This window comes from Salminus brasiliensis, chromosome 2 (assembly GCF_030463535.1).
Source record: "Salminus brasiliensis chromosome 2, fSalBra1.hap2, whole genome shotgun sequence".
In the NCBI taxonomy this organism is placed as follows: domain Eukaryota; kingdom Metazoa; phylum Chordata; class Actinopteri; order Characiformes; family Bryconidae; genus Salminus; species Salminus brasiliensis.
The window spans coordinates 42890452-42906487 of record NC_132879.1 but is presented as its reverse complement, the minus strand read 5'-3'; the positions used below and the strand labels follow the sequence as shown (position 1 = coordinate 42906487).

Sequence of the window (16036 nt, the reverse complement as noted above, 5' to 3'; positions counted from 1 at the left end):
TCACTGAGATGAAATAGATGGTTCCAGCATTTGTTAGCATTGTTGATTTAGCATTTCCATTAAGGTTTGGCCATGAATTCGTAAAGATGATAATTGATGTCAATCCAGTGTTTGGAAGCAGCATTTGCTTTGTATCTCCTGTTCTAAACTAAAGAAGTACACTTCAGACATCTAACATGGTACTGGATGGCCGACTTCATCTGTTTCTATTTCAAACATATGTTTTACTTCTGATCTGCTCCTAAGTGTTGCATAAGTGAAGCAGAGTAGAAACATGCATTACCCCTCATATATAATCAAATAAATCAAGCTGTTTCGAGCTGCTTTAACAACTGATTTGCCATGATTATCACTGGCTTAGCAGTTGACTACTGTTGACTACTTTTAAACCTCTACACGTTCTTTTGATTGGCGGTATTGGACAAATAATGTCTTGGCTACAGGTTGAATGCTGGTATCTAACAGCACAGGTTCTAGATGCCGGGCAGCAGCTAATGTTTGATCGGATATTAGTATGGGAAAAGAGTAAACTGATCCAATCCTGTAACAGAACTAGTCTAAAACCACACACAGTCTGTGTGATGGGATGTTGTTAGCTGTGTGCGTATTCCTGTGGGAGAGTAGAGCACTTGAGTAATTGAAGCATGTTAGTCCTGCTTTTAAATAAACAAATTATGTGAAGTGCTTCAATAAAAAACAATCATTTGGCATATTAATAGTTTCTATAGAAGACAAATATGTCGATATAATGCTTCTGTTAATGGCCTTAGTCAATGGGGTTGTCTCTTTCTAATTTTCAGAACAATATATTCTTTACTGAAAATGTTATATGAAAGACAGTCTGATATTTTTATGTTTGATTCTTTCTTTTATCAAGAGAGAAAATAATTATCTCTGCTCAACCGACAGTCATGTCCGTAAGTATTTGGCCAGTGACACAATTTTGTAATTTTGTCTCCATACACCACCACAATGGAATGAAATTAAGCAATCAAGATGAATGTGAACTATCTTTCAACTTTAATTCAAGGGGTGTAGCAAAGATATAGAATCAACCTTTTAGAAATCACAGCCATTTTGTTAGCATAGACAATGAGCAGTTGATAAAATAGCAGTTTCAGGGAAAGGTTTGGAAAACATTTCAAAAAGCCTGCCAAGTATTGGAACAAGACAGATGCCATCAACTTTGACTTTTGTATAGAGAAAGAAAGGAAGAATTCATGATCCGCAGCATACCATATCATCTGTCAAACATGATGGAGGCATTGTTATGACAGGCAAGTATTGCTGCCAGTGGAACTGGGTCACGGGTGTTTATTGTGGCACTGTGTCTGTGGATAAAAGTAGAGCTATAGAGCTATATAGAGCTATGTATAATTTCTGTATAATTACCTGTGTCGTACCATTGCCGGTAGAGTACCTCAGAGCCGAATCTGGGTTCCTATATTGTTCTTTCTTCATCATCTTTTGCCAACATTAAATCTTTTACCATTGTTACCTGGATGATACCTGGCTAAATCTCCCAATTGAGCAAAGTAATAAAAACAGAGACAGTTATCTTTGGTCGACCAGATTCTGCAAAAAAACATAATTGATTCTTTAATTTATTTAATCATTTATTTAAATGTACAATGTCACTGTAGGAATTTTGGCATTATCATTGACTCTGCTCTTCAAATTGACAAATTAATGCAGTTGTCAGAGCTGGCTTTCATCAACTCTATTTTAAATCCATTTTATCGTAGTAAGATGTCACAGTGGTCAAACAGTGGTACAGTGACCTGGACCTGGAAACAGTCATCCATACTTTTCAGTCATCATGCAGTCAGTTCTGTCACACTTGCAGCTTTTAGGCTCCTAACAGAAATAGCAAAACGGAAAGAGCACCACACCTATACTGGCTTCTCCTCCCTGGTTACCTGTAAAATAGAACAGAATTCCATCTCTGCAGTCGACATCTCAAATATCTTGAGCCCATAGTTTATAGTTGGCGTTTTTAAGCCAAACTTAAAAGCATCTATATTTTCAGTCCTTCAATTCCTCTAGTTGCTGCTTAATAGTCTTAACACTTTTAGGTCTATGGTAACACAATATTTCATAATTATTTATGTTATTGATTAGTTATTTATTGTTATTTATTTATAGTGATTAATTTTATTTTGATTAATATTGTATTTGGTTTGTGCACTATTTTTCCTGTCTTTTAGAAATTGTACGCCACTTTGTCTGGCTTCTGTGGTCTGTAGAAATGGACAGGAGTAGTGGACAGGAATAGTTGACTAGGCTTTTTACACACTGAAGTCATAATGAAGGCAGCGGCAGTAAATACCTGGCAAGCGTCTCAAGACAGGAGATTTTGTGATGTCCATGAGTCGAGTTATTGGCTGCAAATGATATGCATCCAACTATTAAAAATACTCCTTATATTTATTTGTTTATTAGTTATTTTGTCCAATTACTTTTAAGCCTGTAAAAATGGGGGCGTCTGTATCATAAAAATCAGTTCTAAGCAGTTCTAAATCCCCTTCATTTCAAATCTATTGTGGTGATGTACAGGGGTAAAAGTTACGAAAAATGTGACATTGTCCAAATCCTTATGGACTGGAATGTATGTCTGCATACTTGAGCAAAGTAAAATACTCAGTTAAACAGCTATTTAATACACTCTGAAGTTTGTCCTTAGCTACAGTTCCCAAAAAGATCAGAATGTGCTTTCAAATACAGAGTTAAAGCAGGATTATGCGTTAATTGGTAACCCCCCCCCCCTGAGTTGAGAAGTAGAATTCATGCTTTGAGCCACCCATCATGAAGGGCAGGCTTATTTGCATTTCTGGATGGTTTGAGAGATACAGAACCGGCACTGAAAGTGAAAGGAGCATGTGGACTGACGTGGTAGAGTGATATTACATGATTAGACACTAATATGACTCTGGTAATGCAGATAACTTTTAGTTTATCTAAAAGTGACGGGGTGGTTTATAAACCATAAAGGACGCATGAAATGAAAATGACGGATAAACAGGACCATTCCCAGACGTCACACAATCTGCAGAACACTAATGAGCATGGTTGAGCAAATGTTTTTTACCGCCACAGTTCCAGTTTTCCCAAGAAAATTCCATTTACGGAAACTCTGCACGTCATATGAGTGTTTTATGATTCAGACCCGTAGTGTCTGATTTTTCATTTGCTGGTTTTGAGTTTTATTCATGTGGTTAATTAACAGAATCTTTGTGGTCAATTAACCGAAACCCTGACGCAGTGTATGTGTGTGTGTGTGTGTGTGTGTGTGTGTGTTTGTGAGAAGTTTTGTCTGTGGTTGAATGTTGAATATAAGTGGTCTATAAAAACATGCTGGGTTTTACATTTGCATTGTCTCTTTGTACACACTCCCTTTCAACAGCCATGTGTGTCTGTATATGTGTTTGTAGTCATTCAAAGGCCGATAATACACCCCTGAACAAATTCGCCCTCACGATACACTCCTTCAGTTCAGTATTACTCTACCTCCTATTCTGCTTCTGCTTTATTTACAGACTTAGCCATGCATACACACACACACACACACACACACACACACACACAGGACACAGAGCACACATACACACAAGCTCATTCAGCTCATTCACACCAGTACACACAAAAACCACCCATCATCAGCCACAGCGTTAAACAGCATCCACACACACATACAGTCAACAGTCACACGGCACACATATAAATACACACACATACACAAACGGGGCAGACTGAGAGTTAATAGAGGCTGGAACAGAACAAAGAGACGCTAGTAACAAAAGCACTAAAGCCTCTGGCATCAATTATTGAGAGCAGTCTCCAAGAGATGAGGAGACGCACACACTTCCACTGAAACAGCACACACACACATACTCAGATCCCAGGCATCTTCGCTCACAAATGTAGTAATTATGTAAGAGTGTGGAAGTTTATCAATGCATGGGCTGGATGCTAACTGAACGCGTCAGTCTGTGGGAAGTGTGTGTGGGAGTGTGTGTGTGCGTGTGTGTGTGTGTATGCGTGTTTGTGTTTGGGGCTTCCAGTCTAAGCAGCAAGACATACGCCATCACTCCCACATGCTCACCAAACAGCATTCCCACTGTTCTGACCCCCACTGCCCCCACCCCTTTTTTCTTTCTCTTTCTCATTCTCTCACACTCTCTCTCTCTCTCTCTCTCTCTCTCTCTCTCTCTTTCTCACACGCTCTCGCATCCGCACGCTAGTATTTGTGTCTGGCTCCTATAATATAGATAACATCCGATTTCCCAGCTGATCAGATCTCAGGGCCCATTACCATTCCTATCAAATGGTAATAACAAGCAGCCATTCTATTATATATATATATATATATATATATATATATATATATATATATAATGGCTGCTTATAATGGCTGAGAGAGAGAGAGAGAGAGAGAGAGAGAGAGACAGGGATGGTGTGCGATCAGCTGTGTGTGAAAACTATAAAATCCTATGACTGAATCAGATGCTCTCTCTCTCTCTCTCTCTTTCTGACTCTCTCTCTCTCTCTCTCTCTCTCTCTCTGACTTACTACTGCTCTTAAACCTCTGAATAGATATGACATGAGTTTAACATCATACAGAATGTTGTCACAGTATCACAGCATCTACCACAGTCACACACACACACACATCCCTGCACATTTGAGTGTATAAGGAAAAGGCACACTCACCGCCTCTTTTGTCTGCCGTCCTTCTCAGCTCTGCCTGAATACAGGGTACAGTAGCAGCGTTGTTTAGGAAGGGGACAATAAAGGAGAAGCACCGAAGCAGCTGCTGTAATCCTCCGATTGGAAAATAATGAAAAAAATATTAGTCTCCCGCTGACACAGTGGCAGCAGCAACCCCGAGGAAAAAAAGAAGATGAAGGGAGAGGAGGGGTTGTCAGAGGTAGGGGAATTAAAAAAAAACAGCAGATTAGAAATAAGAAGAGCAGGATGAAGGAGGGAGAGCTGAATAATCCTGCGCAGCCTTCACCATCACACCCGCCAAGCAGCCAGTGGCTCTATATATACTCAGCCCACTGCCTATATGTGGCTCCGTCCTGCGCTGGTATGCCACTGAGACCGCCACATGTGCCTATCTGACACTGTGAGCGTGTGTGTGTCTGTGGTCTTGTGGTCATTCGTGTGTGTGTGTGTGTGTGTGTTTCTGGAAGCGCGTGCTGTCCTCAGGGTAGCCTTGGCTGTGCATGCGTGCCATGCGCGCGCGTGCGTGTGTGCGAGCGTGTGTGTGTGTGTGTGTGTGTGTGTGCGCGCGCGCGCGCTGCCTCCTCCGTATGTGTGTGCAGTGAGGCGTGTGGCAGGAGTGTATGCACCAGGCTTGGCTCGTCAAAGATAGTAACATTAGAGTGTGCTGTGTCTGAGAGAGAGAGAGAGAGAGAGAGAGAGACAGGGATGGTGTGTGATCAGCTGTGTGTGAAAACTATAAAATCCTATGACTGAATCAGATGCTCTCTCTCTCTCTCTCTCTCTCTCTCTCTCTCTCTCTCTCTCTCTCTCTCTGTCCATCTCTTCTGCTTCTCTGCTCTCCCATTAGGGGAGACAGGGGGTGTTTTAACAGTTGTGTGTGTGAGCATGCTGGAGAAAGGGACTTACTGAGAGATAGTATGTGTGTATGTATGTGTGTGTGTGTGTGTGTGTGTGTGTGTGTGTGTGTGTGTGTGCATGTGTGATACTTCCGTTTAATGTGTGAAAAAGAAAATCTGTTTGGAGTGTGAAATGAAGAGTGTGTGTGTGTGAGTTGAGTGAAGAGAACAGAAGAAAGGGAGGAGGCATGTGTGGGTGGGAGAGGACTCACATGGATAGACAGGTAGATAGATATCTATATTATAGATATATATATTATCTATATATATTAATAACCACTGACAGGTCACGTGAATAACATTAGTAATCTCTCTACATTGGCAGCTGTCATATATCAGAGGTGTGATCACAGTTATCATGATCCAATCCAATGCACATGGCGAATACATGGTGCGCGCTATTAGGGTAAATAGGGTAATTTCCCAAGTGCAGGTACCACCCAGAAACCTTAACCTATAAACTGTTGGATTTGTATGGTTTTGTGGGAACTGTAGTGGTTCAGGAGTATTGCTATGGCAACTGTAGTCTTGTTTGCCCCTCCCAGACCCTCCTCTTTTTTCTTTCTCTCTTCCTCTCCCTGCCACATGTGGAGAGAGGATGACTTAGATGCTCGTTTGACCTCTTTTTATTCTTTATCTCTGAATGGATAATATATTGGATTTGAAGCAGCTGAACATAGTATGTTAAGTATTTCATCAATATTCTGGCTGTTAACATCTTACGTCAACTTGTGGAATCATGGTGGACGATGTGTGTTGGAAACACACTGAACATGCCTAATTAATACACTGCATTCTATACTGACCTACCTCAGAGGGGACTTACCAAGGAAGGACAAACACAGTAAACAAGTGACAGGGTCATGGTGGCCCAGGACTCCATGGACTCCCCACCACACTTACAACTTACAGGATCTACTACTAATGCCTTGTGGTGCCAGATACCACAGGGTCCCTTTAGATGTCTTGTGGAGTTCATACCTTAATGAGTCTTTTGGCAGCATGAGAGGGTCCTACACAATATTAGGCAGCTGGTCTTAATGTTATGGCTGGTCAGAGTACTTCCTTCAGTTACATTTGTGTATTCTGTAATTTTTTAATCTGAAAATGTGGTTTAATGGCTTTTCTTCAAAGTATATCATTAGCTAAGATGCTATAGTTTTGACTGAATGGGTGTGTGCGGTACCCTACGTCAGACTGGCACCCTGTCCAGGGAGGACTCCTGCTTTGCACCTAATTCACCCACCGTTACCTTGACCAGAAAGAAGGAGATAAAAAGATGGACGAATGAATTGACTGCTGTGCTAAAACATCTGCATTTGTGACCCTACACAATCAATCACTTTTCCTTAACAATAATCCAGGTAGATGTATTTGTACTTTCTACTTTTTGTTTTAAAGATTATGTGTCAGCATTGCCAGTATATACCATTTGACCAGTATGCTATCAGTATACCAGTATGTACTACGGCCAGTGTTTTCAGTCAGTCCAGTGAGTAACTTGAAATGATACAAAGTCCACAAAGTTGCACATTATGTTGCACATCCACTTTGCACTTGTTGCACTTTACACTTAGCAACTATATACACTTCTTTATTCAAGCAGTGTTGTAACAGACCATTACTGCACTCCCTCTACCACAGTATTAGGGCAACACCGCATGTCTGCATTGCTCTCATCATAACTAGAAATATGGTAATTAACAAAACAAGACTGATAGATCGTTATAACTCTGAAAAGTATAGCTATTTCCTTCAGAAAAATAACAAATAAATAAAACAACCATAAGTACAGTTATCTACACCATGAAAAAAGGGCTTTTGGAAACTGGAGAAATCTGACGAGGTTTGGTAGAAGAGGAAGAGGTCTGGGTGGCCCAAATCCACATCAGCAGCTTGTGTGATAGGCTCACATGCCAACACCTTGTTGCAAAGCTTAACATTGGACCAAATCTCAGTTCCAACTGAGCACAGAAGACATCTGCAGGTTGGACAGATGGAGCGGCATTAAGAAAGACTGCCCATATATTATTGCATCCCAATTCTGAGCTGTATCAAAAATAACCAAATCAAATCAAACTATCCTACACCTGTGATGCATTTTAAAGAATGTAAAGCTTTGCTGTACAGTTCTGCAGGTTTTTGTACAGTCTAGTGATACAGCATCTGGCACTGGCTTTAGCTGTCTGCTGTAGCATCCATGTTGCTGTGAGTGTTCAATCGCCACTTGCTTTACTCTTAGCTTCCCCAAACAGCCTCGCCTTGCCAGTGTGCAGAGAGCCAAGCAGTGATTCACACACTCGCACAAGCTCACTCATAGGCACGTGCACGTGTTTGCCCACAGTGATAATCAGTGTGTATACACATACACACACACACACACACACACACATATATATATATATATAATATGCCCATAGACAATATTGAGAGGCAGGGATTTATGTTGCTATCATGACTCAAATATATGCTCACATTCAGAATCCTGCCCTGATTATTGCATGTTAATCTGATGATGCTAAACAAGGCTCCTTTTGTTCAGCTGTGAACATGAAAGGGGATGCCAGCTCTTAGATTATGTAAATAATCCAATCCAAAGTGCCAAAGCAGGTATGAGATGAGATTAGTGATGTCATTGTAGTTTGTTCCCGTGAGGTGCAATCCAGGATAGAGATGCTAAGCTGAACAGTTTATTTTATTTGACGTCACTGATTCATGGTGCTCTCTCTCTCTCTCTCTCTCTCTCTCTCTCTCGTTCTCTCTCTATTTTTTGTTTTGATGTATTGCACTGATCAAATATTCCTCAGAGGTTTTAATAAAGCGCACAGTGTGTGTGTGTGCATGTGTGTGTTCAAAGATGCTGTGTTCAATTCTGTGGCGTTTAGGAATGAGATTACTTACACACACTCAATCAATATACTACAATACAATAAATAAAGACGATGATGATAGTGATGAAGCAATTATCACCAGTTGTGTGTGTTGTGTGTGTGTGTTGTTGTGGCTTTTGCCATTTAGTTAAGTTAGATGGTGTTTTATGTGGTTTCTTTGGTAGTTGCTATGGTATTTCTGGTGGCTGCTAAGTTGTTGGCAATGTGTTGTAACTAAGGTGTTTCTAGCCAAGGTGTTTTTGGCTATGGTGTTGGTATTCAGCTGATGATATAGCAGGTGGTTGCTATGGTATACCAGGTGGTTGCTATTTTGGTGGCTATTGTGTTATAGGTGGTTGCTCTGGTGTTGCTACAGTACTTTAGGTGGTGGCATATAGTATGTTAGGTGGTGTTTCAGGTGGTTTCTTTGGTAGTCGCTATGGTACTTCAGGCGGCTGCTAAGGTTTTGCAATGGTGTTTTTACCTAGAGTGTTTCTAACTAAGGTGTTTCTGGTGTTGGTATTCAGTTGATGATGTTTCAGGTGGTTATGGCATACCAAGTGATTGCTTATCTCAGTTGCTGTGGTGCTTCAGGTGGTTGCTTGGTGGGTGCTATGGTGTTGCTAAGCTGTTTCATGGTGGGTTGACATTCAGGTAGAGGTTAGAGTGTTTCAGGTGGTTGCTTTGGTGGCTGCTAGGGTGTCGCTAAGTGAGTGTTGGTGTTTGTTAGGTGGTTGCTGTGGTATTTCAGGTACTTGTTATGGTGATTGCTATGGTATTTACAGGTGGTTGCTTTGGTGTATTTGTATCATCATGACATAAAAATGAAGGTTTACACTACATAATTTGTATTGGAATAAAATCTGTAAATGAATCCTTTGCTAAAGAAATACAGACAGAGTTAAAGCATTTTACATACTGAGTTGAAGTGCTTACAGACTGACCTGAGCTAAAATATTAACCTCTTGAGACCCTGTGTCTTCATTTAGAGACATTACATTTCTACTTTTCTGCACCATGATACTTTTTTTTAAAACATTGACCCTTTGGCCTCATATGAGGACATTGTTTTTTGCAAACTAAATAAGAGAAATTAAAAATGCACACCAAGCAAAAGCCCAAGTTAACTTAAAGTAAATACAACACTTGGAAGCTAGAATGATGTTAGTGACGTTTATCATTTGCAGCACTTTGCTACTCAAAGGAAACCCAATATATTGCTAATGTAGCCATGCAGGCTTCTTCAGCAGTAGCGCTGCTATTTCTACCATTATGCTAACCTAATATTATTAGCCATTGTACTGCTCCAGACTCATTTGAAGGGATTGAATTGGAGTAGGAAATGCGTTTATATGCGTCACTGCTTTCCACTTTGCTCCATCTGAGGCTGCGGAACACAGGTAATTAACCATGTGCCTAAAATGAGACTTTTCTGTGTTTTTAATATACACATTACACTGTTTATTCATGTTTTACATTTTTACATTTACTCTCAGATGTAGGATTGAGTTTTATGCTTGCAGTTTGAAACTGAATGTTATTCTGTGCCTTTTTTTACTGTGACATGTTTTAGAAGTACACAATTCTCAAAATCACATTAAATTACACCATTGAAAGCTAGGAAATGTACTGTACTGTTGCTTTCAATCATCAGAAGTACAGTACAGTACAGGTAAAGCTTGAGACTAAGAGCTGTTGAGCCCAGCATGCGTGTAAGCATACGCCTGTGCATTCATGACTGTGTGTGTTGCACGGTGGCAGACAGTGAAAAGAGCATCACGTTTTGCTGGCATGTCTCCAAGGTGTCGCCAGGGGCTGCGGTGACATCACGTTACCTAAGCAACAGGGCGAGAGACAGAGTAGGAGAGCGAGGTGGGATTGGCTTGGTGATGTGTCTGACTCACTGCTAGCGATAGCATTCTTTGTTTTCATCGGTGCCGCACGGAGACACCTTGTCGCTCAGTCATCTTGTAGATAAAAGCACAGTGACATCATCTTAAAGCAGGAATACATGCCACATTAACCAGAGGGGTGAGGTGAGGGGCAGGTCTGCAGTTTGGTAAGGGAGGAGGGTGTGTGTTCAGCGGAGATACTACATATGTGCCATTCTTTAATGTTGGGGAGAAGGTGTTCTTGTGATTGTGGAAATGTCTCGACAGGTCAAAATCATACCTTATCCTTCTGAGAGTCATGACTCCCCTCATCTACACACGTTTACACACTCATCACTTATACACTTATACTTATACATTCATGTAACTCACAGACTGACCCTATAAAAAAGGTCCTTTATGTAGTGTGTGTGTGTGTGTGAGCATATATACACATTTCGCTGTACACTGTACAGTGACAAATACGTGCACCTTTACCTTTATATAGTCGTAACCAACCATGAATTTCATTTTATAAGACATTATGTCAGCTCCAATTACCATAGTGAAGGACTTTAAAGGTCCATAATTACAGACTGTAGTTCACCTGTTTCTCGTCTTGTTTGCCTCCTTTCACCCTTTTCTTCAATGTTCAGGACCCCACAGGACCACCACAAAACAGCTATTATTTGCTCTTGGTGGGTCATTCTGAGCACTGCAGTGACACTGATATTTTGGTGGCCTGTTAGTGTGTGTTGTGTTGGTATGAGTGAACCAAACACAGCTCTATTCTGAGTCTCTTTCTACCTATTAGAACCCTTTTCACAGTACCTTCATTCCCTCTTAGTTACTTCTTTTGTCTAACCCCCCATTATTAGTAGTATTGTTGTTGTTGTTGTTGTTGTTGTTCTATCAGTGTGGTGTAGCCATGGTCTGCATCTCTCTTGGTGTAGTGGTATCAAGATGGCAGCATTTTAATAGATATTGAAGGAGTGCACTTGTTTTGACATTGATTAATTAAATGTGTTGTCATATTGTTTCATTATGTTTGATGTATTATACAACCATTTATCATTTTGAGAGACCTAGGAGTATAATTATCTCTCTTTTTTGGTAAAGTGCATGAAAACTTCTGAGCTCTTCTGCACTTCTTTCTGCGCTCTGTATGCCTCAGTAAACTGACCAGATGGCACATTAAAATATAAATTTGTCGTAGTAGTTTCTCAAATGAGCAAATGAGTAATTTGCATAATGCATATACCTGACAGATTTTCTTCAGATCTTCTTTAGTTTTCACACATTGGTTATTGCCAGAATATAACTATCAATATAATGTTTCTGACCACATGACCACTGTTGAACAGATGGGTGGTGTAACTGTACAGCACTGACGCTGACAAGGTCATGGCATGGCAGTGTGCGAGGGACTCCTCTAAATATATCAGGCACAGTGGTCCACAACAATAAAACACCCAGCCAATAGTGGTTATGTGGTCAGGAGGTTACCGCTGATTAAGTGCTAGAAGATTACTAACACAAATACATACATGGCAACACATGGGCTACAGTCTCTAACTGCACTAGCAGACTAAGTGTACATATGCTGACATTAAAATCTATATACTGACTACATAATCAACTTAGTGTTAGTTGTATCCACTGTTAGCCTGTTAGACTGTAATCCGCAGCAACTGAGCCTCTGTGCGCTATGAAAATTGTTTGTAATCTTCAAGTCACACTACAACATCCAGGCTAAATTTAGGTCAATATTGTGAATGTGTTCATTTATCAAAAACTTGGCAGGTACAATCTCTCCATCTCTCCAATTCTCTGCCGCCTCACTGTTATTATTAACATCGCCTTCCTCTCCTGCTTTTATTAAACTCTGTTAATGAACTGCGGCCTGATAGATGGTGCTGTTCTTGGTCTCTCTCTCATCCTGTCTTCTCTATTATTCACAAGGCTTTTTATTCAAATGCCCAATTTATTATAGCTTTATCAGGCCAGACACACACCGGCTCTTGTGTGTCATTTGCATTTAGGCACCAAGTGGGGCAACACCCTAAAACCAAACAAAAAAAAGCCTGAAAAGTCAGAAAATTGAGATAACAAAACTGTAATAAACAGTTATTAACAGTCCTGTCCAATCATTATTCTGTCTGTAATTCACATTCACTCTATCTGTCTTCTTTGGCAGGCAGAAACACCAGCACAATATGAGGTTTAGCTGAAGTTATTTTGTTTTGATTGTGCTATCAATACAATTGTTTAGACCTAATTATGCCATTATTATTTACATTTTTTCAAAATATATTTTTCCAAAAATCAATGGCTAATGTAGCCACTTTCCCTGTTTCGTCCCTGTATTATCTGCTCATATTATAAGAAATGACAGTAGTGCAAAGTGCTCAGTTTACTCCTAATTTTTGTAAAAGCTTTATTTAGGGAAACCCAACTAAAAACAGAACTAATGCATGACCACAAGTTTAGTGGAGACCATTTCAGAATATCAGATAAGCTCAAGACCATTTCACAAACTCAACAATGCTCAATACCATTTCAGAATCTCAAATAAGATCAAGACTATTCCTAAACCTCAGATAAGATCACGTTATTCCAAAAGCTCAGATAAGATCACGTTATTCCAAAAGCTCAGATAAGATAAAGGGCATTCCAGAAGCTCAGATATGTTCACAACCATTCCAGAACCTCATAGAACCTCATGCAGAAACTAATAGATGCTCAAGGCCAGAATCTCAGATAAGCTCAGGGCTATTGAAGAATCCCCGACAAACTTAAGACCATTCCAGAATCCCAGAATCCCAGATAAGCTCAAGACCATTCCAGAATCCCAGAATCCCAGATAAGCTCAAGACCATTCCAGAATCCCAGATAAACTAAAGATCATTCCAGAATCTCTGAATTCCAGATAAGCTCAAGACCATTCCAGAATCCCAAATAAATTTAAGACCATTCCAGAATCCCCGATTATCTCAAGACCATTCCAGAATCCCTGATAAACTCAAGACCATCCCAGAATCCCTGATTATCTCAAGACCATTCCAGAATCCCCGATTATCTCAAGACCATTCCAGAATCCCTGATAAACTCAAGACCATTCCAGAATCCCAGAATCCCAGATAAGCTCAAGACCATTACAGGATCCAAGACAAATGTAAGACCCTTTTAAGAATCTCAGATAAGCTCAAGACCATTCCAGAATCTCAGATAAGCTCAAGACCATTCCAGAATCTCAGATAAGCTCAAGACCATTCCAGAATCTCAGATAAGCTCCAGACCATTCCAGAATCTCAAATAGGTTTAAGGTCATTCCAGAATCTCAGATAAACTCAGGACCATTTCAGAATCTCAGATAAACTCAGGACTATTCCAGAAACCAGATGCTCAGGACCATTCCAGAATCTCAGATAAACTCAAGACCATTCCTGAATCTCAGATAAACTCAGGACCATTCCAAAATCTCAGATAAACTCAGGACCATTCCAGAATCTCAGATAAACTCCACGGCATCTTCTTGATGTGCTGTCATAACCCTCAGCACTGATCACAAAGCGTTTAATCTAAAACAAACCCTCCCATCTTGACTTTATATGCCATTTCCTCTGACAGACATGCCTCTGTCTTTGGTTTTCTTCCATCACTTTTGCGCCGGATCAATAATGTATAACAAGGGCAGTGTGAGCTGCAGTCCATCAACAGCTCCAATATGTATTTATCTTGTCTGGAAAAAAAAATACACCACCATTACCGGTGTCCTTAACGTGTAACTACAACCTACTCTAACGATTGCTGGTTTGGGTAGGTTAGTCTATTTAAAGTAATGACTCACCACCTTTTAGAGTGGAATACATGGAGCAGTCACTGCATTCACTGGGGTAGAAACATTCACAATAAGCACAGTGCTGTAGCTTCACTTCCTGTGTTCCTCTTGGTTTGGGTGTCGAGAGGGAAATTGAGGTGCAAGAATTTGCCGTTTATATTTAGCCTGGCGGATATAAAGTCATGGTAATGCAGTCAGAAACACACTCGACCCCAGCTGCCAGCTCAGCCTCCCTCTCTCACAGGAAAGACCCATTTTCCTCTTCTCAATCCTCTTGCTCTCTCTCTCCTCTCCTGTGTTCTGTTCTGCTTTCATCTGTCTTTGTTTCCCATCTCCTTTTCTTTGTCCTTTACTTTCCTGCCCTCCCTTCTCCTCCATCACATCCCTGTTCTCTTTCCAGTTTCTCTAAATTGTACAATACAACTGTGCAGTGTTTTGCTGGTTCATAGCTATTCCAACACCTTTTAGACTGTTAACCATTGGGTATGTTTCCATTGAGTTGCCGAATTTTAAACAAAATAACAGAAATGTTGCAAATCAGTTATGAGGATAAGGCTGCATTACCATTGGCCCAATAGAAACGAATACTTGTAACAAGATGGACAGAGTTTACAGAGAAATACTTAATGGTGAGGAACTTTGTCTTATTGTTTGGAAAATATAATGATTCAAGATCAGTTTCAACTATTGATTAACTGTGATTAACTGGGTTGACAATGAGAGACAGTTGAAATAAACATTTTCAAGTTTCTGTCCAGTTAATGCTAATTAAACAATTTAAATATGTATTAAAGCTAATATGCTAATGGTAGTCCTGTCACAAACAGTCCTGTGTTACAGTACTGTAATATTGTACAGTTAAATTTCAAATAAAATAATACAGTATCTTTTATTTATTGCATTAGGAGTTATAATAAAAGCATGTATATTCTAAGAATTGTATTACTGATGATTTCATTATCAGCATGCTCATGCACTGTGAGCAGCTAAATTAACCCATTGGCTGTTCCTATGAGCCAGATACTAATCCATCATCTAAACTACCCAGCACTGTGAAACTAGCCCAGCATAACCCAGTGTTTGCATAGAAAAAGCAACCCAGCATTTATAAGTAGCCCTGTACACTGTGTGAACCTTTTATAATAAATGGTCTTATAGAAATTATTCATAACTACTTGTTACACAAAAATACACTAATCAGCCATAACATAATAACATGAAGTAAGAGCAAATTCTCAAGTTCTACTGTAGACCTAGTATTACATTTCTGGCACTACCATTACCGGTATTGTCATTGTCACAACATGCTCTCTGGGTAGTTGGAGCATTGTAGTAGCAACACTTAAACGTCATTGGGTATCTACACACCTATAATTATGAAAAACTGCCGTCCCCTGAATGCACACAGTTTCATCATCATTGGATGGATGCAGGTGGTGTACCATGTAGTTTCTGGACGGCCTTCAAGGTAGATGTGATGCCATTGTGGAGGGTCACTAACAACTTGTTTTTAGATTAGAGAATAGATAGAGAATTAATTTGAAGAACTTTTCGACCTATCAGACACAAAATGTCTGACACACAGAGACGTGTATGCTTTCATAAGCCTATAAAGTCCAATTTAAAGCCTGATGAGGTCCCTGTACAAGCTCAGTTTTCACACAGCACTGTGGCTAGGAAGCCATCCTACCTGTTAGCTATAAGCCATAAGACATCTTTTTAGATCTATTTGTGTCTTGGAATCCTGTAAAACCTTAAATCAGGGTTTTTAATCTTGAGTGTGGCTTATAAATATACATATTAGGCATCAAGCGAATAGTTGGTTCTTGA

At 40.0% G+C, this 16036-nt stretch overlaps 2 protein-coding genes across 5 annotated transcripts in view; one reads left to right on the top strand and one right to left on the bottom strand.

Annotated features, from left to right (window-relative positions):
• Nucleotides 1–5319, bottom strand: part of lrtm2a (leucine-rich repeats and transmembrane domains 2a) — a 36590-nt gene extending 31271 nt beyond the window's left edge. The window contains exon 1 of the mRNA XM_072672844.1: nt 4711–5319. The gene's annotated coding sequence lies outside the window, so the exon portion shown is untranslated. The remainder of the gene's footprint in view (nt 1–4710) is intronic.
• The window catches only part of cacna2d4a (calcium channel, voltage-dependent, alpha 2/delta subunit 4a), a 118993-nt gene that overhangs the window by 81155 nt on the left and 21802 nt on the right, over nt 1–16036 (top strand). The gene's annotated exons all lie outside the window — the stretch shown is intronic.